Genomic DNA, 22,716 nt, shown 5'->3' on the forward strand with positions numbered 1-22,716 from the left:
ACTTCAGTCTGTCTTCCTACAGCCATTGACTCTTCTACGTTCCAGTCCCCAGCTCTGCAGTCATCTTTGGCACAAATGACTTCAATCAATGGAGCTCTCCTATGTCTACCATTTATACAAGAGCCTCCACCATGCACATGGTCAGCCCCAGAGACCTTTACATGCTTGTATGTATTAATCTGCTGAGATAGCTCCAGCATGCATGCCTTCAGCCTCAAAGTCCCCTCTGGCATGCCTGTCTTCAGCTACAGCGGCTCATCCAGCATATCACTCTTCAGCCATAGAGCCTCCGTAGGTAAGTCTTAAGTGCATGTTTTCCGACCCAGAGCCTACTGTTTGTCTGCCTTCAGTTCATGAGACACCTGTGGCCTGCTTATCCTCCATTTCAATAACAGAGGTATACCTCTCTACACTGTTAGATCCTGCATTTCCTTCGACTCCAGGGATTCCTCCTGAATCCCAACCATTTTCTACCAACAGACTTCCAGCCTGTCTTTTTTATGCTTTATGAGGACCACCAGAATGCCTGCCAAGATGATTTTCCCAACTGCTTGACGTCAGCACCGGAGCCTCTAGAGCATTCAGCATCAGTCAGATATTGAGACTTTTGGCAGCATGCCTGCAGTTTCTTCACCTCCTGCCTGTCCGCGCTTAGCACAAAGGCTAACAGCCTGTCTACAACTGTCTACTGCAGGTTAGACTAGCCTGCTATCATCCTCAAGGACTTACAAGTATCTGCTCCCAGTGACTGAGTTTCCTGTGCCCTCTGCCTCTGATTCATGTACTTCAAGTCTTTCACGCCTTCCTTCGACTCATGAGTATCTTCCTCACCAGAGGCCTGCCTGTGTTTCTTCTATACTGCAGCTGGATTATATGCACTCCAGTCCATCAGTCTTTGCCCACAGGCCACCATTTTCATCAGTTCCAGCTCCAAAGAAAAAACACTCCTATCATGGAAACAAGAGGCATGGTGCGGGCCACCAGAAGACGGCCGTTGGAAGGGGTATACTGTCACAATTCGCTCAGTTCACTCCCGTTCCCACCACTTGGGGCCTGATTTAGGGTTTATTCCCTACCAGACCTCCCTTCCCAACCTCATGTAACAGTGCTGTGGTGAATTGGAAGCACTAAATCCTTATTTTCCATGTTACTTCCCTTCTGGATCCATTCTAGGTTTTTGGCAGCCAGTATGCTAATTTAATCAAAAGACTATGCTTCCCAGGTTGCTTAGCCCACTGCTTATTCTCCACCCTTTCAGGACAAGGTTGGTTTGAGAATAAGCAGCACCTGGAGCTGGCAAGTGCAATAAGCAGCACACCTTTGGCGTGTATTCATTAGCTAGCTTTAAAAGGCTCAGTTTGCTTCAGTCCAGTGCTGGTCATTGATGCAGTGTTCCTGTTTGTCACTGGTCCCTTGGTCCTGGCTTGCTGTCTAGATTCTTTTCTTGTTCCCTTTTTCCTGGAATTCAGATTTAGTGTGCTTATTAGTAATTCCTGCTTCCTGGATTCCCTTTATGTCTTCCTCTGTTTTGCAGTGCTATCCTTTTTCTGTGCAACCCAGTTTGTCTGTGTTCGTTATCCCTTTGATGTTGCCCTGTTCAGCAGTAAAACCTTCATCCTTTAGTCACTCCTCATTTATAGATTTTTTTTTTATTATTACTTGTATATAATCAAAGAAAAGATTTTTACAAGGATGCGACCTAAAAAAAGTGGGAAGCATCTAGAGATTTGGGGACAAAATCAGAGTGTGTCGTGTGCATTAGTGGTCTCCAATGTTCTTTGTGGCGCGGACATCAGGTGCTAGGAGCCTTGCCACTGGAAGTGAATGGCCAATGGAGCGCCTAGGTTGCAGCGTTGATTTTGTTGAAGGCAGCTTCCATTATTTATAGATTTAGTATTTTGTCCCAGTTTGCCTTTGCTTCCCTGGGTGGGGATGGGGGATGTTTTTCCCTTGTAATGTGGTTTTCCCTGCTCCTTTACTTTCTCTTGGAGTCTGTTCCAGGCTTTCCCTTGCACCTCTCCCTTTGTTCCTTATTGATTGTTAGTTGTGCTGTGCTGTTGTAGCCAGCTCCTCTGTCAATGCCTATGTTTTCCTCACTATTCTGTAATCACTATTCCTACTTGTTCCTTGTCAGGAGTCTGATGTATTAAGTTATCCTGCCTTTGCTGTTATAGCAGTTCTGGGTCCCTGTTTGATCAACAGGGTTTGTGGAGTTTGCTGACATTTCAGGTTTTATTTCTCGTCCTCGTGAGTATTGTCTTTAAGTTACCTTATACCATACCTCAATGGTGTTAGATCCCAGATCCTCTTGTTGCTTGCCCTGTTACTGTGCTTAGTGCTGACAGTACCTGTAACAGCAATTGGGGGTAAGGAGCTTGCTGACTTTCTTTGTAATCATAAGGAGCTTCTTAGTGCGTACCCCACATCCCTTTTCATATATTTGTATTCTTATCACGCTCTATTGCACATCCTGGCTTTTAGTGTACATGTGTCTTGGTTCCTGAGTGTATGCTGTTTGACTCAAAGCTATTCACTGTGTGATCTTGTGCACATTTCCCTTGTCATATTCACTGCCTTTGACCTCTCATGACAGCCTGTTCTAGAAGGTCCAACCCACACCCCTTCTACAAACCTGAATCCAGACACCCCAAAAAACACTCAGACCACCACCAATTCTACAAGAGCCCATCCAGATTCCTCACTCTACAAATCCCTATCCACTTGCATTGCAGGGCCCCATTTGGACCCCTCTCCAAAGCCCCATTGAAAAACTGTCTTTTCTGGTGGAATCCTGCTCTCCTATAAAAAGTCCCGACCATAACGTATTTGATATAATTGAAGCCTGTGGCCCTTCTACAAGGCCCCACACAGAACACATATGAAAAGGCTGTTACGCTCACCTGGTCTCTGCGGGGCCTTTGGGGCACAGTTGCAGCCCCCCTGGGGGTGAGGTTGCTTGGGTCCGACTTCGCCCTCTGCGCTTATGTGGTGACTGGTGGTAATAGGTGATGCTGCTCGAGACTGCTCCTGCGTGGAGAATAGGGGGCGTGAGTATGCCAGCTTGTGCACCTGATCCCCTTCCAGAACCCTTCTCCCAAACCGTGGTACCCGTGGAATGCGCTGTCCCTGGAAAGCTCACCTGTTGGTCAGTTTTGGCGAACCCTCCGTCCTGCTGCTTCTGGCAGGGGCGCTTGTATGATCTGGACCGAGTTCCTTCACTGGTCCCTTGCAAGTGGTAGTCCAGTCCTGCTGCGACTAAACCACTATGCTTCAGGTAAGTGTTCCTGTTTGCCTTTGTCTTTCCTCATCTGTTTTTGTTGTATTGTAAAGTTTGTTGTATTGCTGTCTGTTACACTTTTGATGTTTGCTCTTTTGCTTTCTTCCCTTGCAGGTGATGTTGCCGGCCTGGCAGAAGCTGTGGAGCTCGAGGCAGCAGCCGGAGGGAACGAAGAATGAAGCTGCAGTGGTACAATACGTGGTAAATTGTTAACTAGGCGGTGTGCGGGGTTCAAATGCGGCGCAGCCATAGGACAGATGTTCTACCTTGTCTTTCTTCTTCTTCACAGGGTCCGAGTTTGTGGATGCGGAGCGCAGTGCTGCGGCATCGGGATCAAGATCACTGGATGTCAGGAATAAGTCTGCAGATGAAGTGATGAAGCACCGGTTACCTGGAGGTGAGTATGCAGGAGAACGCCTGGTTTCAAAGATAAGTAAACTGGTCCAAGCAGCGGTGAGCGTCACGTTGCACTGGCCTTAAGGATGGAACAGCTTATATAGCTGAGCTTCCGAAGCCAAGCCCACCAGGTTCAGCCTGCCTGCCACATCCTGTCACACCCGATGAGTCAGCACATGAAGACCAGGCCTAGGGAGCTACACCTGATGAGTCAGCACATGAGGATGCTCTCTGGAATAAAGGTTTTCAGATCCTGGAAGGTTCTTGTAAAATAAAAGCACTCCTGCACTGAAATAAAGTGTTCCTGCTCACATCTCTATATGAGCCTAGCGCCAGGACTGAGTCCAGCCAGGGCCCCTGTGTTTATAGGTCCCAAAGGGACATAAGTGAGTCAAGTGACCCATTACCCCATAACTAGATGGTGTGGTTTTTGTGTTCTGGGGCCTGTGGCCATGACAACACTCCCCCTAAAGGCCCCTCTCATGGGTGGTTTCCCCCCTGGCCCTGGTTTAGTGGGGTTATTGCGGTGGAACTGCCTGATTAATCATGGAGCGTGGGCATGCTCACTGGGTTCCCAGGTCCGATCTTGGGGTCAATAACCTTTCCAGTCTATAAGGCAGTATAACTTGGACCGGGCCATCTTAGAGTCTAGGATCCTTTTAACTTCGTATTCTGGTTCTCCTTCAACTTTTTCAGGAATCGGTGGAGTATCGATCCGCGTACCTGGTCTCAATGGTTTTAGGAGGAGGGAGACATGAAACACCGGGTGGATCCGCATGTGGGCCAGTAATTCTAATTTCATGGCCGCAGGGTTTATCACAGCCTTGATAGTGTAGGGTCCCAGATATCTAGGATGGAACGCCCGTGGTCCTTTCAGGGGGATGTTTTTGGATGCTAACCAAACCTTGTCTACGACTTAGTAGTTGGGAGCTTCCGTTCGGTGTCGATCCGCAAACTGCTTCTGTTTTTCTTTGGCTCTGGCAAGATGCTCTGCTGCTTCCTTAAGAACCTGGCCGATGGTTTTGTGTAAGGTCGTTACAGCGGGCATTTCTTATGATTCGAGTGGGTCGAAAACGGATGTCCGTGGATGTCGACCGTACACTATGTAGAATGGACTTTGTCCCGTACTGATGTGAATGCAGTTGTTATATGCGTATTCTGCTAACCAAAGTATGTCCTTCTAGGTATCCTCGGTTTGTTGCAGCATACACCTTATGTATTGCTCGAGGGTCTAGTTAGTCCGTTCGGTCTGGCCGTCGGTTTGGCGGTGATGGCTTGTAGATAACCAGAGGTCGATTTTGGCAATTTTACAACACCTTTTCCAGAATGCAGAGACAAACTGAGTTCCTCGGTCTGATATCAATATTGATGCGAACCCGTGTAGCTGGACAATCTGTTCCAAAAACACGGTAGCCAGAGTAGAAGCACTTGGGAGACTTTTCACAGGAATAAAGTGGGCCATTTTGGAAAACAGATCTACGACTAAGATGGTATTGTATCCGTTACAGGAGGGAAGGTCTGTAATAAAATCCATTGATAGCTTATGCCAAGGTGCTGGGGGTCCTTCTAAAGGATGTAGCAGACCTGCAGGACTTTGTTTTTGGTACTTGTGTTGTGCACAGGTGCCACAGGTTGCAATGAATTGGACAATGTCCTTTCGCCAAGTTGGCCACCATTAATTTTTCTTTATTTTAGCTAGGGTTTTGGCTATTCCCGGATGCCATTCTACTAATGAATCGTGATAGTTTGCGATGATTTGATTCTGTAATTTCTTATCCAGGATGTACAATCGTCCTTGGTAGTATGGTAGGTTGTCCACAATAGTATACCGGTCTCCCTTCCCTAGCTATTCTTGTTGCACTGGTGGACTCATCAAGTGTTGCAGGTCAGATTTTAAGTTTTCTAGAGTGGTGGTTGCAGCAATCATGCTTTGGATTCGTCCTTCCGGGATGATGGCCACGGGTCTGGTGTAGTGAATGCGTCTTCTCCTGCACTCATGCGAGACAGGGCGTCTGCTTTTCCGTTGCGTACTCTGGGTCTATAGGTGATGACGAAGTCGTATTCCGCAAAGAAGAGAGCCCAGCGGAGTTGGAATGATGATTGCACTTTAGCGGGCTTCAGATATTGTAGATTGCGATGATCTGTGACGACGGTGACTGTATGTCTAGCTACAAGAAGATATCTCCAGGCTTTGAATGCTGCCTTAATTGCTAGCAGTTCTTTATCAGTGATTGCATAATTCAATTCAGGGGCTGAAAACTTGCGAGACCAAAATGCCATGGGATGCAACTGACCTGTTTCGGGGTCTCGTTGTGACAGGACTGCTACCATTGCTATGTTGGATGCCTCAGTTTCGACCACGTATGGTGGTTCTGGTCGAGGATGCCGTTGAATTGGTGCTGTGGTAAATGCTTGTTTTAGCTCCTGGAAGGCTTTTTCTGCCTCTGCGGACCAATTAAATTGTATATTTTTCAGTAGTAAAGAGGAGATTGGGTGGATGATCTGGGAGAACCCTGGAATGAGCCAGCGATAAAAGTTGGTGAACCCGAGTAAACTCTGTACTCCCTTTATGGATGGCGGTGAGGGCCAGTTAAGGATAGCTTCTAACTTGCACGTGTCCATGCGTACGCCCCGTGGTGTGAGAATAAAGGCGAAGAATTCTACCTCTGTCACATGAAAGAAGCATTTCTCCAATTTGGCATATAGCCGGTGTTGCCACAATTTCTCCAAAACTGCCCGGACATGGTTGACGTGGTCCTCCTTGGTGGTCGAATAGATAAGAATGTCATCAATATAGACAAGAGCGCAGACGTTCAACAGTTCGCCGAGCACGTCATTCATGAAAAATTGTAACGCTGCCGGAGCATTACATAGTCCAAAGGGCATAACCTGATATTCATAAAGGACATATTTTGTGCGAAAGGCTGTCTTCCACTCGTCTCCTTTTTTGACTCTTACTAGATGGTAGCCCCTTCGTAAGTCTAGATTTGTATATATCTGAGCATTTTTGACTTGATCCAAGAGCTCTGGGATAAGCAGTAACGGGTACCATTTCTTTACCGTGATCTGGTTAAGTGCTCTGTAGTCAATGCAAGTTCTCAGGTCTCCCTCCTTTTTAGGCACAAAAAAGAGGGGCGAGGATGCAGGGGACTTGGACGGACGAATTAAGCTATTTGCCAGATACTGATGGAGGTATGTTTTTAGATGCTGGTTTTCCTGTTCTGTTATGGTGTAAATCTGGCTGCAGGGAACTTGAGCTCCAGGTACCAGATCAATTTAGCAGTCATATGGTTTGTGCGGAGGTAGGGTGTTTGCTTGCTCTTTTTGAAAGACATCTTGGTAATCCAAATATTCAGGTCATAGTGAATTGGTGAGGCCCAGTATGGTTTCTTTCTTCAACGATCCTGGGTTGGTAAGACCTTTTAATGAGAATCCCTTGCTATAACAGGTGTCGGCACAGTCTTGGGCAAAGGTCAGAACTCGTTTACGCCAGTCAATCCTGGGATTCTGGGTCCCCAGCCAGGGCATTCACAATATCATCTGGAACTGAGGAGCGCCGATGAGATCGAAGGTGATGTCCTCTTGGTGACCGCCCTGACACAGAAGCGTGACCTTCTCAATGTAATGCGTCACTGGGCCGGATGACAGCTGAGATCCATCAAATGCTGTGATGTTTTCTGAAACCTGCTTCTGTCGGAGAGGAAGGCCTATCCGGGTAGCCAGATCTTGGTCCATGTAATTTCCCACAGCCCCACTGTCAATGTATGCCTCCAAGGCATGTATTTTCGATGGTTCTTCACCCTTGTCAGTTGCTCCAACTGCTTTCCTGGGTGGTTTCACCGGGCATTCTCGGAGATAGTGACCTGCCTTACCACAGTACAAACAAAGCTGCTGCTGTCTACTTTTCTCCCTTTCTGCCTTGGTGAGTGGGCTCCGCAAGCTTCCGATTTGCATTGGCTCAGACTGATCGTGGGATTTGGTTTGATTCTCACGGGGTCGCACATAGACCGACCGCCCTCGGCCTTGGACAGATCCATTTTCCGATCCTGCAATCTGTGATCGAGCTGCACTGTCAGGTTGATGTATTCAGCACATCTTTCCGGGGGATTTACTACTTGGGCTAATAGGTCCTTAAATTCCCCTCGCAAGCCTCGGTAAAAGAGCGTAGTTCTTTTCTCCTCTGGCCAGTTAGTTTGTGCTATCAGACGATTGAAGGAAGCGATATATGTTAGTAGGTCTTGATTACCCTGCCGTAGTGATAACAGTTCATTGTCCAGAGCCCGCCCTTGAGTATGCCGTGCAAATAGTTTCTCCATTTCACGCTGGAAACCTTGGAAGTCTAGAAGCAAAGGATCATCCTGGTTTACCAAGGGTATTGTCCAGTCCGCTGCAATACCTCCCAAATATGAGTACAAATGCCACTCTCGCTTGATCGTTGGGAAATGCCCCAGGTCTGCACACGAAATGTAGGTGACATTGATTCATAAAGATGGCGTACTTATTCGGATCGCCTGTGAAGCGTTCTGGCGGGGCCAGTGGAACCCCCTCTGGAAGAACCACCTGTACTGGCGTGGGCTGTGGAAACGCGGCAGGAGGGGCATACCCCGGCAGTGGAACCTGGCCTGCCTCTGCCTGGAGCATTTGCCTTGCTAGTTCATCTGTCCGCTCCTGGCTCTCAATTAGATCCCTGCTTAGGGCGTTGGTTTCCTGTCTTGAGGCATGAACTTCAGCTCGTAATTCTCCCAGTAATCGGGCCAACTGGTCCGTTTCAGAAGTTTCCATAACGCCCAGGCAGAGATTCGAAGAGGCTTCGTGGTCTGTTACGCTCACCTGGTCTCTGAGGAGGCGTTGGGGCACAGTTGCAGCCCTCCCGGGGGTGAGGTCACTCGGGTCCGACTTCGCCCTCTGCGCTTATGTGGTGACTGGTGGTAATAGGTGATGCTGCTCTGTACTGTTCCTGCGTGGAGAATAGGGGGAGTGAGTATGCCAACTTGTGCGCCTGATCCCCTTCGAGACCCCTTCTCCCAAACTGTGGTATCCGTGGGATGCGCTGTCCCTGGAAAGCTCACCTGTTCATTTGTTTTAGCGAGCACTCCGTCCTGCTGCTTCTGGCAGGGGCGCGTGTATGATCTGGACTGAGTTCCTTCACTGGTCCCTTGCACGTGGTAGTCCAGTCCTGCTGCAACTTAGCACTATACTTCGGATGTTCTAACCTTGTCTTTCTTCTTCTTCACAGGGTCCGAGTTTGTGGATGCGGAGCATGGTGCTGCGGCGTCGGGATCAAGATCACTGGATGTCAGGAGAGGAGCCTGCAGGTGAAGCAATGAAGCACCGGTTTCCTGGAGGTGAGTATGCAGGAGAACGCCTGGTTTCAAAGGTAAGTAAACTGGTCTAAGCTGCGGTGAGCATCACGTTGCACGCAAGTGCACAGTAACGCGAAGCACCGGCCTTAAGGATGGAGAAGCCTATATAGCTGTGCTTCTGAAGCCAAGCCCACCAGGTTCAGCCTGCCTGTCACAACCAATGAGTCAGCACATGAAAACCAGGCCTAGGGAACCACTCCCGATGAGTCAGCACATGAGGATGTTCTCAGGAATAAAGGCTTTCAGCTCCTGGAAAGTTCTTGTAAAATAAAAGCACTCCTGCACTGAAATAAAGTGTTCCTGCCCACATCTCTAAATGAACCTGGCGCCAAAGGCGCCAGGACTGAGTCCAGCAAGGACCCCTGTGTTTATAGATCCCAAAGGGACATAAGAGAGTCAAGTGACCCATTGCCCCCATCACTAGATGTTGTGGTTTCGTGTTCTGGGGCCTGTGGCCATGACAAAAGCCCAATCCTAGTGGGCCTCTACAAGACTCCATCTAAAGCACCTGGCATTGTCCAATCTCAATGCACCTAATTTACAGAGTCCCTTCCAAAAGCATTCCAACAAGATCCCGTCATGTTGCCCTCTCTACTAAGCACCATCACAAACCCCTCCAAAACCCATTCAAATGTCATCTAACATAGTTCAATTCTGACCTCCCTCTACAAAGCATCTTCCATAACATCTCTAAAAAGATCTCAACTAGACTCCACCTCTACTAAACGCTATCCAGTTCCCTCTTCACAAATCCACAATTGCAACCCATAAGCCTGACTGCCCTACCACTATCCAAAATCACCCCTTCAAAAATACAGATGTTCCTTTTTATAAACAGCATTTGCCCTCCCTCTTTAAAAATGGCAAACAATTCACTAACCTCTTCATAGCTCCATGGAAACTACTCAGGACAGGACCCAATTGCAATTCCGAAATGTGACTGACCTAGTTTACTGCAAACCCGCCATCTGCACAATATTTGCCTCAAACTCTCCCCACCTCCCGGCACAGGACGAATTCAATACACTGTACTGACCAGAAACAAATCTGACCTCTGACCAGGACAAACCTCTCCTGCCCACGGCCATAAGAAATCTGCCCCTCTGCATAGGTCAAATCATTACCTACTCTTTTACTGCACAGGGCAAATCCCCAAATAACCTCTTCACCCAAGGACAATCCCAAAGTTTCCAAGTTTCCCAGTTTCATGCTTACCATTCGGAGCCAGTCCTGTGTTTTTCCACTGCATGCTGAAACGTTTAGGCCCATACTTAAAATGGGAAAATGAAACTACACATCCCAGCATGCAGTGGCAAAAATCAGGACTGTTTGAGGTTTCAGGCATGGAACTGGGAAATTGGGCAGCTATGCACTATCCCACCCTACACTCTGCACAGAACAAATCCCCAACTCTGCATCTTTGGAAAGGATAACTACCCAGCCCCCCTAACACCCGCCCCACGCACAAGTCAAATTCCCAAAGATAACCCTCTGAGCAGGAAAACAGCCTCTGCAGAGTTTCCCAATCACATTTAAGACAAATCGACAAGTCGGTTCCTCTGCAAAGGACACACCTACACACTCTTCTGCACATAGCAAATACCCCTGCACGGGGCACAGGCCCTGCTGAAGATGTGTGGGGTCCCATTTCAACATGATGGTTGGGTGACCCCCTTGCTTAGAGCCTAAAACAGCATGAGGCACCTGTGGGCTGCATACATTATAACTAAGACAAAGAAATACACCAGGCGGTTAATAGCCGTCGATTATCATGAGACTGCCAGCAAGCAGGGAGCTGAAACACTAAATGCCCACTGATTATCATCTCATTGTCTTAACAACAGGATATGCCCAGACGTGGGTCCCCTACCTGCTGAGCCTACAGGCCCAAGCTACCCCTCACTGATGAGGCCCAACAAGGCCAAAACCTGTTTGGGGATGCTTGTGGTCTCGTGCTGAAGGGATGTGACCAAGCAGTTTGGGCTGGACTGCCCCTTTTGGGGTGGGACCAAGACTTATTTGCATATGGTCTTTCCGCTTTTGTAATGGCTTCCCAGGTGAAGAACAATGGTCTGGGGGTTTCCCAGAGCAATGCGAGACGTTAGGATTAATTCCAAACCTTCCAGCCATCACCTCTTTTGTTTTGTATAAGTCAACCTGAGTAGGACCGGTATCCCCAGAGGTAGGTCCCGTGCCTGCTGGGGATTGAGACCCAAGCTACTGTCACTGATGAGGCCCAACAAGGAAGCAACATGACTAGGGATGCTTGTCGTCTTGTGCAGAAGGGATGTGACCAAGCAGTTCAGGCTGGACTGCCCCTTTTGGGATGAGACCAAGCCTGATTTGCATACAGTCTTTCCCCTTTTGGAATGGCTTGGTAGGCGAAGAAGGATGGTCTGGAGGATTGCCCATAGCAATGCCAGAGGTCAGGATTAATTCCAAACCTTCCAACATCACCTCTTTTGCTTTGTGTAAGTCAACCCGAGTGAGGCGGGTATGCCCAGACGTGGGTCCCGTGCCTGCTGGGACTAGAGACCCAAGCTACTCCTCATTGATGAGGCCCAACAAGGCTGAAACATGTTTGGGGATGCTTGTGGTCTCGTACAGAAGGGATGTGACCAAGCAGTTTGGGCTGGACTGCTCCTTTTGGGGTGGGACCAAGCCTTGTTTGCATATGGGCTTTCCGCTTATGTAATGGCTTCCAAGGTGAAGAACGATGGTCTGGAGGGTTTCCCAGAGCAATGCGAGACGCTAGGATTAATTCCAAACTTCCAGCCATCACCTCTTTTGTTTTGTGTAAGTCAACCCGAGTGGGACCTGTGGGCCCAGACTTGGGTCCCGTGCCTGCTGGGCCTAGAGACCCAACTACTCCTCACTGATGAGGCCCAACAATGATGAAACATGTTTGAGGATGCTTGTGGTCTTGTGCAGAAGGGATGCGGACTGAGCACTTTGGGCTGGACGGCCTCTTTTGGGGTGGGACCAAGCCTGATTTCCATATGGTCTTTCCCATTTTGTAATGGCTTGGCAGGCGAATAACGATGGTCTGGAGGGTTGCCCAGAGCAATGACAAAGGTTAGGATTAATTCAAAACCTTCCAGACATCACCTCTTTTGTTTTGTGTTAACACCAGTTTCTCCACATCAGCACCTTGCTGTCAAAGGAGTTATAGATTTTCAGTGGGCAGTTAGAGTTTCAGCTCCCTGCTGGCTGGCTTCTCATAATAATCGGCAGCTATTAACGCCCAGGTGCATTTCTGTGTTTTAAATGTGTGCTTTGCAGCGCTCTCATTACAATCTTCATTTGCTGGAGCCCTTCCATACCACTTCCAAGGGACCACTGGAAGGGCTCCAGAAAATTAAGCTTGTAATGCGAGCACTGCAAAGCACACATTTAAAGGCCCAGTATTATACAAATGCTGACTAGAAACATGGGAGCAGTTGCTGGGAGCCCCCCTGAGGCTCTCGGTCCCTTGCATTGGAAAAGTTTTAAATGTCTTGGCGCTACCCCTCAACGGGCAAATCGCTCCCCTACAACATAGCTCTCAACTCACCCGCTTTTGGCGGGTGTCACCCGCCTTGCAAAGGGCTGCCTCACCCGCCAAGCCTCCTGCACGCCCATTCATTTCAATGGGCGTCTCACCCGCCAAAAACAAAATCGGGTGATTTCACCCGCCTTTGCAAGACAAATGGTTGAGAGCTATGCCTACAAAGGACATTATTCTGCCCTTCTGTGCAGGACCGTAAGTCTCAAATCATTACACCTGCACTGCCACACCCGACCCATCCCTAAATATCCTCCTCTGGGCAGAACATATTTCTTTTCAAGAGAACTAACTGTTGCGTCCTTCTACATAGTACACAAGTCTGAACATATAATCCCGTTTACCTTAAATTCTCATTGGAACTGTTATCCGCCCTCGTTCTCACACCCAGAAGGGTTGTCAACCACGATGTTCTCTCGGCTCCCACGTTCCCGCTCTTGCAACTGTCACGAGTTGCTGAAAGGTGCACAGACGTACGTGGTCTGAACGTAACGCGTAAAGTCACGTGCTGCGAACGAGGCGGGGCGTTGCTAGGGTCAGTTTCTTGGATAGGAAGAAGACGCTAACCTTCAGGAAAGACTCGTATCGCACCTGGTTGCACAATAAGTCCGCAAACTGCTTAACGGTCGTTTGCGACTCTGCGGGGGCAACTAAAACTATATGTCCAGGTGCTTTACTTTTTCAGTGATTGACTTGTGTCGAAATGTCTGTGTTGTTTATGATTTCAGTGGACCGCAGGGGGTGGGGGCGTTGTTTTGGGGTTTTGGTAGACCCATTCTATGACGCCCTAATGTGCACGTTCTCGTGAAAAGCTTACTTATGTAGTGTACCAACGACTGCTCTTTTGTATAACTGAGCTCTTATGATAGTTAAAGACCGCCAGATTGCGCATTGGTGTTCACAAGGCGCCAGTGCTGTCCGCTGGATATCTGTGGCTCTGGTGACACGGAAAACACTGCAACCCGCTGAAATTGAAACCGTTTTTAACAATGTCATTATCCTAGCAGATTCTTCCGTAGATTTGAAGGACGTTTATTTAGAGTATGACCCTCGTTTTACCTTAAAGTGTCATTTGAGTTGTATATTTTGACACTTCAAAACATTGTTTGACACCGGTGCATTTCGATTATAATTAAGGCTTCCGGTTTTATGGTATTTATCTTTCTGCCATTTCCGTCTGTATTTATCCATATTTTTTTTTTTTCTGTATTCATGCACATTTATTTTTTGGCATATAAAAAGTTAATTTGCAACCAGTATTTTTCTGCAGTCTAATAAAAAAAGGCATTTATTAAGACACACATGCAGCGATATAGGAAAGAAATGCTAGCTCCATTCTTTTATCATAACCACAAATGGTTGCCCCTGTGACTGCTGCAGCCTTAAGATCTATGTTGTCAGCAATTTGAAGAACTTGAATGCTGTTTTTATACAACTTTTACACTCTCCATGCTGCCAATATGCAATGATATTGGCCCGCCACGTATGAGTGACATCATAGAGAACCAGACAGAAAGACCCTGTTTTTCTTACCCCCCATTTTTATAAACAAATACAGACAGACAGCAGATTGATTTCCGTTTGTATTTGTGTAAAAATCATAAAAAGGCAAAACTGGAAGCTTTAATTATAATTGTACTGTCAAGTAATCCTTATTACACCTAATCACTCTTACTTGACCAGTACTTGAGCTATGAGGCTTCCGACCTCCTCGGACACAGTGGCGGCTGGTGAATTTTTAAATTGGAGGTGCATAAACATTTCCCATTAGTGGGTTCTCCCACAGGGAACATTTGAAAAATAATAGGTTAAAATTGTGCATTTTACAGCACACTCTCTGTGAAAAATTGAGTAAAAGGCACACCGATTACAATCGGTTTTGTAGTTTAAGAAATGAAATGATCCATTACATGCCAAGTTACCAATAGTGCACAGTCATTTTCATGAAGTTTTGGCCCACTGTATGCCAATATTCTGCCAGTTTCTTGCGGATTGTGTCCCATACATGTTGGTGCTGGCTGCACAATCTATGCCAGTATTCCCACATAAGAACATACTCTTATTTGCTTTATAAATAACCACAGTAATGATACTGCATGAATGTGTGTCCATGCTGGCGTTGCCAATATATGCCAGTATCCCCACGTATAAGCATACTAGAGCTGGCTTTGCCATTAATGTCAGTTAAAAATACCATGGCCATGTAAGAAAACCCCTCCTTACCAGTTGCACCAATGTTCTACAATTTGCCACTCATGTTAACTTTGGTCTCAGTGCCATCAAAATTGCAGAGGAACGGTAAACAAACGTATCTTTGCTGGCTGCTCAAACGTGCTCCCCATGTAAGAACACCTATGATATTGGCTTAGCCTTTAACACAAGTTTAAGATGCCATGAGACAGTAAGAAAATATGTCCTTGCTGGCTGCCCAAATGCTTCCCCATCCCATCTAAGAACCACCATCATGCTGGCATTACCCTTGATGCCAGTAGAAATTGTTATGCCTTATTAAGAAAATCTGGTCCAGACCGTTCGCACTAGTGTAAGCCATTGTGGCAACATAAGAACACTCATCATGTGGTATTTCCTTTCACGGCAGGAAAAAATACAATCCACAGTAAGAAAACATGTATTTGCTGACTGCATAAATGCTCTCCACTCTCCCATGTATGAAGACTTATGAGATAGGCTTTGCCCTTTAACATTAGTAGAAAATGCAATTCCACGTTAAGAAAACCTGTCTTGTCTAGCTGCGCAAATGCGTACACCCTGCGTATGTATGGAACACTCATCATTTTGGCTTTGCAGCAGTACGAGATGCTATGCTACAGTAAGAGAGCATGGTTTGGCTGGCTGCAGAAATGACCACCCCTCCATATGAAGGCATACAAATATGCTGGCTGTGCACGTTATGCCAGCATAAGATGTCAAGCCAGAGTAAGACAACATGGCTTTGCTGGCTGCACAAATGCTTAACCACCCCCGCACTCCCACACACGTAGGACCACCCACCACGTTTGCTTTGCCCTGAACACCAGTATTAAACACCATGCCTTAGGAAAAGTATGCCTATGCTGGCTGCACACATGCCCACCATATTGAAGAATACTCATCCCATTGGCAATGCCCTTATCACCAATATAGAATTCCACAAACATGTCTTTGCCAGCTGCACACATGCTCAACATGTAAGAAAAAAGAAAACTGTTGCCTTTAACATCACATTGTTTAATGCTAAATCTTCCGTAAGCAATGCTTCAGCCATTGTTGATTTTATTAAGGAATATAATCTCGATATTCATAACAGAAATTTGGCTTATAGATGATTGTAGCAGCACTCTCCATGTACTTGTCCCGAATGGTTACTTGATAAAATGGGCCAGCAGAGAAAACCGTTTGCATGGAGGGGTTGCAGTAATATTTAAATCTAACTTTCTTGTGTCTAATGGAGAAGTTCTAACTTGATGAGATTGTCTCAGATTTGCTCTTTTCCATTTAGAATGCCACATTCAGATCTTATAAAGGACGTTCTCCTCTATAGGCACCCGGCCAACTGCTTCTTAGCTGGTTTGGAAAACCTTTTATCCTCTGCCACCCTGCTTAACAACACACTTCTTATTCTAGGGGATTTTAATAGTGGCATTATTTCGTGTTAAAAGGAGATTCTCCAAGACCTGTACAACTCCTATATTGCTGTGCCATCAAATCCCATGCACTCTCCTGTTCACATGAAAGTGGTCACTGTCTGGACCGGATCTTTTCCAGGAATTTAGATTTCTCTCTTGTTGCCTCCTTACCAGTTTCCTGGAGCAACCACTACATTAGGCATTTACCCCTGAAGTTCCCCCACCACCCACTAGGCCTTTTTGACCACTGTGTTTCGAAGATGGAGCCCCATCTTTGAGGCCCAGTGGTCAAAAAGGCCTAGTTACAAATTAAGGCCGATGAGATCACATCAGTACTACCACAATGCAGTCCTGTATCCCATGTTCGCAAGTTTTTTCATCAATGCCAAACCTCTTTTCGAATAGTAGTCGAACACGCTGTCCCATCTCTCACCCAAGCCCAAAAAGGGAAAAATCCCCAGTTTTCTTAGACACTTAAATCACTCAAACAAGTTTATTGCAAGAAAGAGAACATTTTGTGGAACTCTAGAGACTCTTCTCACTTTGTCCATCAGGTTTTAAAAACCACCTTAATTACACTTCTTTTGGAAAAAAAAAAACCTCAGACTCTGAGGAAATGGAGAACTATCGACCAATGGCAGGACTCACTTGGATATCAAAGATACTCGAAAAGGTGGTCAACTCAACAACTGGGTGCTTTTGTAGCGAACAACCAGCCCCAAGATCTCCTGCAATCAGGGTTTCATCTGGGTCATGGAACTGGAACTGCCCTTGTCTCGATATGGGATGATTTACTACTCGAGTCAGACTAGGGTCTTTTGTCACTTTTGGTGATGTTAGAACTTTCGGCCACCTTTGGTATGGTGGACCACAGTATTATTTTACCTCAACTTTCTTCCTTATTAGGTTTTTAGGCCTCCACATTGGATTGGTTTCAAAGCATTCTTTACAATAAGTGCCCAGCTGTTAAAGTCGGCCCATTTACATCGGCCTCCACCCTGGTCACATGTGGGATTCCCCTCTTTCCCCTGCTTATATTCAACAGTTGTTTCCCTCATGTTGAGCATTATTATTAAATGTGATATTTCCTTTCTGTGTAGATGATCTATAACTGTTCCTTAAGGTCTCAGGCCCCAGGAGAACTTCTCCTATCTCCAGTCCCTCCTTTCTGGCGTCAAACTTTGGCGGAGCAGTAACGAATCACAACTCGCCTCTGCCAAGACCGAGACCTTGTTATTGGGCCCCTCAAACCTCCTAAAACACTCTTTGATCCCCTCACTCACCGGTTTTGTTTAATCTTTCTATCATATTTGTATCGACGATCAAGAATCTACGAATTATCTGGGAACATGAAATCAAGTCAAGAGCATAATTTTTTTTGTTTACTCATCCTGAGGCAAATTCTTCCCTTCATTCCGCATGCAACTCATACGATAATGGTGGGGGTTGGTAAGCTTGTTTATGCCAATGCTCTGTACACCAGACTGCCTAGCTATTTAATGACCCACTTAAAAAGCATGTAAAATGTGGCTGTTGGGCTTGTCTGCAACATTCCTTGTAGCCTTCAGATTTCCTCGGATAGACGTTCTTGGCATTGACTGCCTAATTCTCAACAGATAACTTTCAAAATGTTGAGCTTGGTTTTTAAGTGCATCTGTAGATTGGCACTTAATTGTCTATGTTCGAAAATGAAACCCTATCACCCAGTGCATCCTCTTTGGCCTACCAACCAGTGTCATTTAGATGGTTCGCCATCATGTTGTTCAACCAGAGGAAATAGGCGATTTTAGGTTTTGCGGCCTCTTCTTTGGAACAACCTCTAAGCTCTGCTCTCTGAATTCTTTGGTCACCTTAAGGAAAAAGCTGAAAATTCACCTTTTTATATACTTGACTCGTGTCTTTTTTTATGTTTGTATTTTTGTTTTCTTTTAAGCACACCATGTGTTATTTATTGATAATTTTCTTTTTTTTCCCCCCCATCCTCAGGCAATGTCTGCCTGGTACCTGTTGGGTTGTGCACCTTATGAATACTCGTAATCACCAGTATAAAATGCTGTGCCACAGTAAGAAAACATGTCTTGCTGGCTGAGTGCAACAATACTCCCACCCTCCCAAGACTTGCACGCATACACACATTCACACACCCATACAGCTTCTCCCTCGAGCAATGATTCACATACACATGCACACTAATCCCACTACACTCTCATACACGCTCTTACACATACATATCCTCATATGTATACTGCGTTGACGGAGTAGTATGACAGATGCGATGCAATCTGACAAAAGTGAAGACCAGGATATATTAGTTGGAAAAGCTTTATTGTAATTGTAGTCACAATGTGGGTTGGGAAAATGCCTAAAGGTATTAAGGGTTGTACTGGAACTGAAAATAATCACTACATAGCATGAGGGATGATGGGGTAACCAATAGGGTGAAGTGGAGTAGGTGTTCTTGCACACCTTAACTAAAAGCAAAGAGTCATCTAACTTGACAAATCAATTCCTGTTCTGGACCCCCTCTCTACAAAGGTATTCCCAATGGTGGAAGCAAAAGCCCCCAATCTAATATGAGCTCTTCACCTTGGCTGACCCTAAGCTACAACATAAAAGTTTAAATTGCTTGGCATAAAAAGTCCTTCGCTACCTATTCCAGGATAGTAGAATGTTGCTGTTTTCCTTGCTTTGGTTCTCTGCAATTGTCTTCTGGTTTAACTCCTAGTTGGGCTTGGTCCGGTGGAGACTGAGATATAGTACTGATCTCGCTCATACATTTTTCCAGAGATGAATACTGGGATATGGTGCCTGTGACTGATCAGAGCTATTCATCCCTTTTCCCCAAGGGAGAGCCACTCGCTTTGAGTCTAGGGAGAGGACCCTGCAATGCTTATTACTCTCTGGGGGACAGGGCAACTGGGATCTCTCTCAAAGAGTTTGTCCATCCTTCCCTATCTGAAAAAGCCCATGGTTATATTGGAATTAAAGAGAACAATGGCATGCAAGTTCCTTTTTATATATGGCTTGTTATATTTTCAGACCCCCCTTTATGAGAATACCAGTGTCCGACTCAAAGCAACAGGAGGTTGTCCAAGCTCGCTACAGCCAGGAGTATAAAGGATTTGTGAGAGCAAGCGAGAGGGAGAAGGAAGTCCTGCAGACTAAGCAGCAGAAAGAAATGTCCCACTGGAGGGCAGAGTTGAGAGACCGCCCCACGCAGACGGCGTGCATAGCTGAGGTGCTCTTGGACCCACGTAACGCTGATCTCCCCTGTGCAATCCCAAGTCAGGTGAAGTGGTCTTGCCTGAAGAGGGGAACCGACCATGCCAGAGCTGGTCAAATGTCGCATGCACCCGATGATGCTGAAAACCTGCTGAGTACTGATGGGACGATCGTATTCTTCATCAGATTTCGACGATCGTATTCTTCATCAGATTTGGAAGGCCAAGAAGGAACCTGAGCCACTGTGCCATGTTCATCGAAGAGACTGCCTCCACAGGCAACCCAGGTAAGCAGTCTTTCCAGGGACCCGCGTAGAGGGGCTCGGCCAAGCCCCAAGCAGGGGCAGGAGAGCAAGAACCCCAAGCCAAGATGAGAGAGAAAGAGTCCCAAGCAGGTATGAAAGCGAGAAAGAGCCCCAAACTGGGGTGAGGCAGAGGGAGCCCTAAGCCGGGGGAAGCGAGAAACGACCCTAAACCACCAGGGGAAGAGAGGTAATCCAAAGGCTGGCTGAGAGAGAAAGTTCCCGAAGCAGGGGTAGAAGTCCAGAGGCTTTGACAGTTGGTTAAAAATATTACAGCCAAGGAAGGAAGACTAAGAAATACTATACCCCATGTGAGAGTGAGAATCACAATAGCACATGGTAGAGCAACAGCAAATAAATGCCTAGAATGAGAGATGAGTACAAAGCTGAAACTTGGAACAGTAAACCCAATCGCACATGGCTTGGAGGAAAACTGAGTAAAAAGACTTTGTATACAGAAGGAACATTTGAATTGTGTAAACTGTAAAGCCACCAGAGACAATTCGGCGGGGGTCAGAAGCCAGCCTAGACCCATAAAAGGGAGAAGAAATCTCTTAATAGACTTGGTCTGAGAGAATTTATGTTGATCTTTCTTTTTATTGGTAGGGGCAGACTTAGGCTAGAATAGGCTTCTGACATTACTGATTTTCATTTTAAGACATCTCGACAAGCACTCTTTTTGAAAAATAATTTTGGATGTAGATTAGAGCAAATATCTCCTTAGAAGTAGGGAATAGGTAGGCCTTAATTTCTTTTGTAATAAAGACACCTGGAGAATCATGACCGTTTGTCCAGCTCCTAATGAATGAGTCTGCACATTCCCCAGTTTTCGCATATCAGAGGAGTAATAATCTGAGTAATGTATTGGTCAATAACAGGGGTGAAAAGAAAAAGAGAAAGACGCCATGCCTGAACTGTGGGAGTTGTAATAATGTCACCCAAGAACAGGCGAGATGATAAAACTGAGATGTCACGCAACTTGCTTTACTGAAAACACAATACACTGCATCAACTGCCCATGTGTTATCTATCATGTAGGGGAAACGGGGAAGGAATGTTTGTATTAGAATGAATGAAAACAAATGATGTATTGGGAACAAGAAGATGTCCTCAGCAGTTGCAAGACACTTCAACGAAAAGGGGCATAGCATTGGTCAACTTAAGTTTCAGGTATTGGAGGTCATCAACACACGAGACCACACACAAGACATGAAAAGAAAGAGAGCCCAACGAGAAGCTTACTGGATAGATGGACTTGATTCACATTTCCCCAGTTGGAATGGAATGAGATCTGAACTGCTTCTTATGATCATCCAGATAACCAGCTGTTAAGCAAGCTAAATTATGGACATTTTCCATGACATGAAGGAATTACTCAATTGTAGCTACATGCTCACACATTGCTATTCTACTTCAGAAGTAGTCATTTGAATTTATGAAAGACCCCCCCCCAGGTCACTGAGGTTAGGATATTTCACTAAAATGGTTAATTATCAGTGATCTGTTGATGGAATATGCAAGGGTCCCCCACTAGAGGTGTCACAAGAGAACGACCAATGATTAATATCTCTCCTCAAAACATTGTAGGGGAATTGAATAAGAGAACTTTCCATAAGAACTATGAATTGGAGCAATATAGTCCTAACACGTGTGTGACTGGGTGACGACTAACATCACAAAACGTGATGTTGAATAAATGGCAACCTACTCAATCCAGTATTTATCATGATCAACACTATAGTGTTAAGACACATATACTTGCACCTAGTACACCAACTTGTCCTTATACACGGTTCTGACACTTATTCCACTGTGTAACAGTTGGTACCTAGCAACGTGATCCTGAGAAATATTTTTTTTTACAATGAAGACAATGGCAAACATTAGAATTTATTAGTATCATGTCGGAAGATTTAATGTTGATGCACACTCCCGTGTATTAGACACATTAATATGTACACCATTCCAGTATGGCCGACATATGAATCCCAATTGTACTAACAGGTTCAGCCATCTTGGCTGACCATGTGACGATCACCATGACTACCATCAGTTGACATTAGCAGTGGCAACCTCGCTACTCCCTGCACAGTTGCAGGATTTAATGTATGAGTGCAGGACACGCTTTATCGAATAGCGGTATGTGGGGGTTCTGATTATGCTAATAGGAGGCATTGCGCTAGAAAGAAACACCTGACTAATTAGTAATATTTATAGAATCTCAGCAGAACGCTGCTTTGCTCTTTCGGAACAAAGACGGGTCTAATAGTTTCTCCACATAGTTAGTATGAAGCACGCACCCCTGGATGAGGATATGTGCGAACAAATCTGTTATTAAATCTCAGTGAGTTTATGGGTCATCTACCAGTGTCGCTCTACGCCGGGTTATTTTACATGGCAAGAAACGCAGGGTTAATATCAGGAATGGTGTTCACTTTTAATAACCGCTTCAGAGGGATAATATCAGCAGAAGCATAGGTTGATGCAAAAAGTTATGGAATAAGATCTATGAACTGCAAAATGGTGTCTGATGCATAGTTTTAACAATGTTCTCTGTTTTCAATTCTTTTTTTTTCTGTGTTTATGTTGGTACGTCTTGTGGCCTAATGTAGTTTTTAAATAATATTGGACATTTTTGCAATGATATGAAATGCATATAATGGTTGGCTCTTAAGAAATAGCCACACATGTTTTCGCACCATGAAGCATCACGTATACAAACACATTTTGAAACATATGTAATGTTGTGGGAACTGTGACCTAAACTTCGTGTGGTGAACACGGGACAAAATGGTGGTTTCCTTTGCCTCAAATGATATCCTACCTTGGTATATATTGGTAGGAATATGATGTATGATGATGGATCATATTGGCCGTTGAATCTAATTGTGATGGTAAACTGTTACTGACTACATATGGATCAGATGAGGATTACAGGCCCTGATGGACTATTAGGAGTCTGAAATGCATTGGCAGAATCTGCATCT

The 22,716-nt window shown here is 45.7% G+C and overlaps 1 protein-coding gene across 11 annotated transcripts in view; it reads left to right on the forward strand.

Moving 5' to 3' along the window:
• MARCHF10 (membrane associated ring-CH-type finger 10) overlaps positions 1-22,716 on the forward strand; it is a 1,025,913-nt gene that overhangs the window by 247,088 nt on the left and 756,109 nt on the right. For 8 of the 11 annotated variants that reach the window (XM_069634139.1, XM_069634141.1, XM_069634138.1 and 5 more), the window contains exon 1: positions 13,109-13,248. The exons of the other annotated variants lie outside the window; for them this stretch is intronic. The gene's annotated coding sequence lies outside the window, so the exon portion shown is untranslated. Of the gene's footprint in view, positions 1-13,108; positions 13,249-22,716 lie in introns of those variants that run through there. 11 annotated transcript variants of the gene reach the window in all.

The sequence above is a fragment of the Ambystoma mexicanum genome, chromosome 13 (genome assembly GCF_040938575.1).
Source record: "Ambystoma mexicanum isolate Mex_15411 chromosome 13, UKY_AmexF1_1, whole genome shotgun sequence".
Lineage (NCBI taxonomy): Eukaryota > Metazoa > Chordata > Amphibia > Caudata > Ambystomatidae > Ambystoma > Ambystoma mexicanum.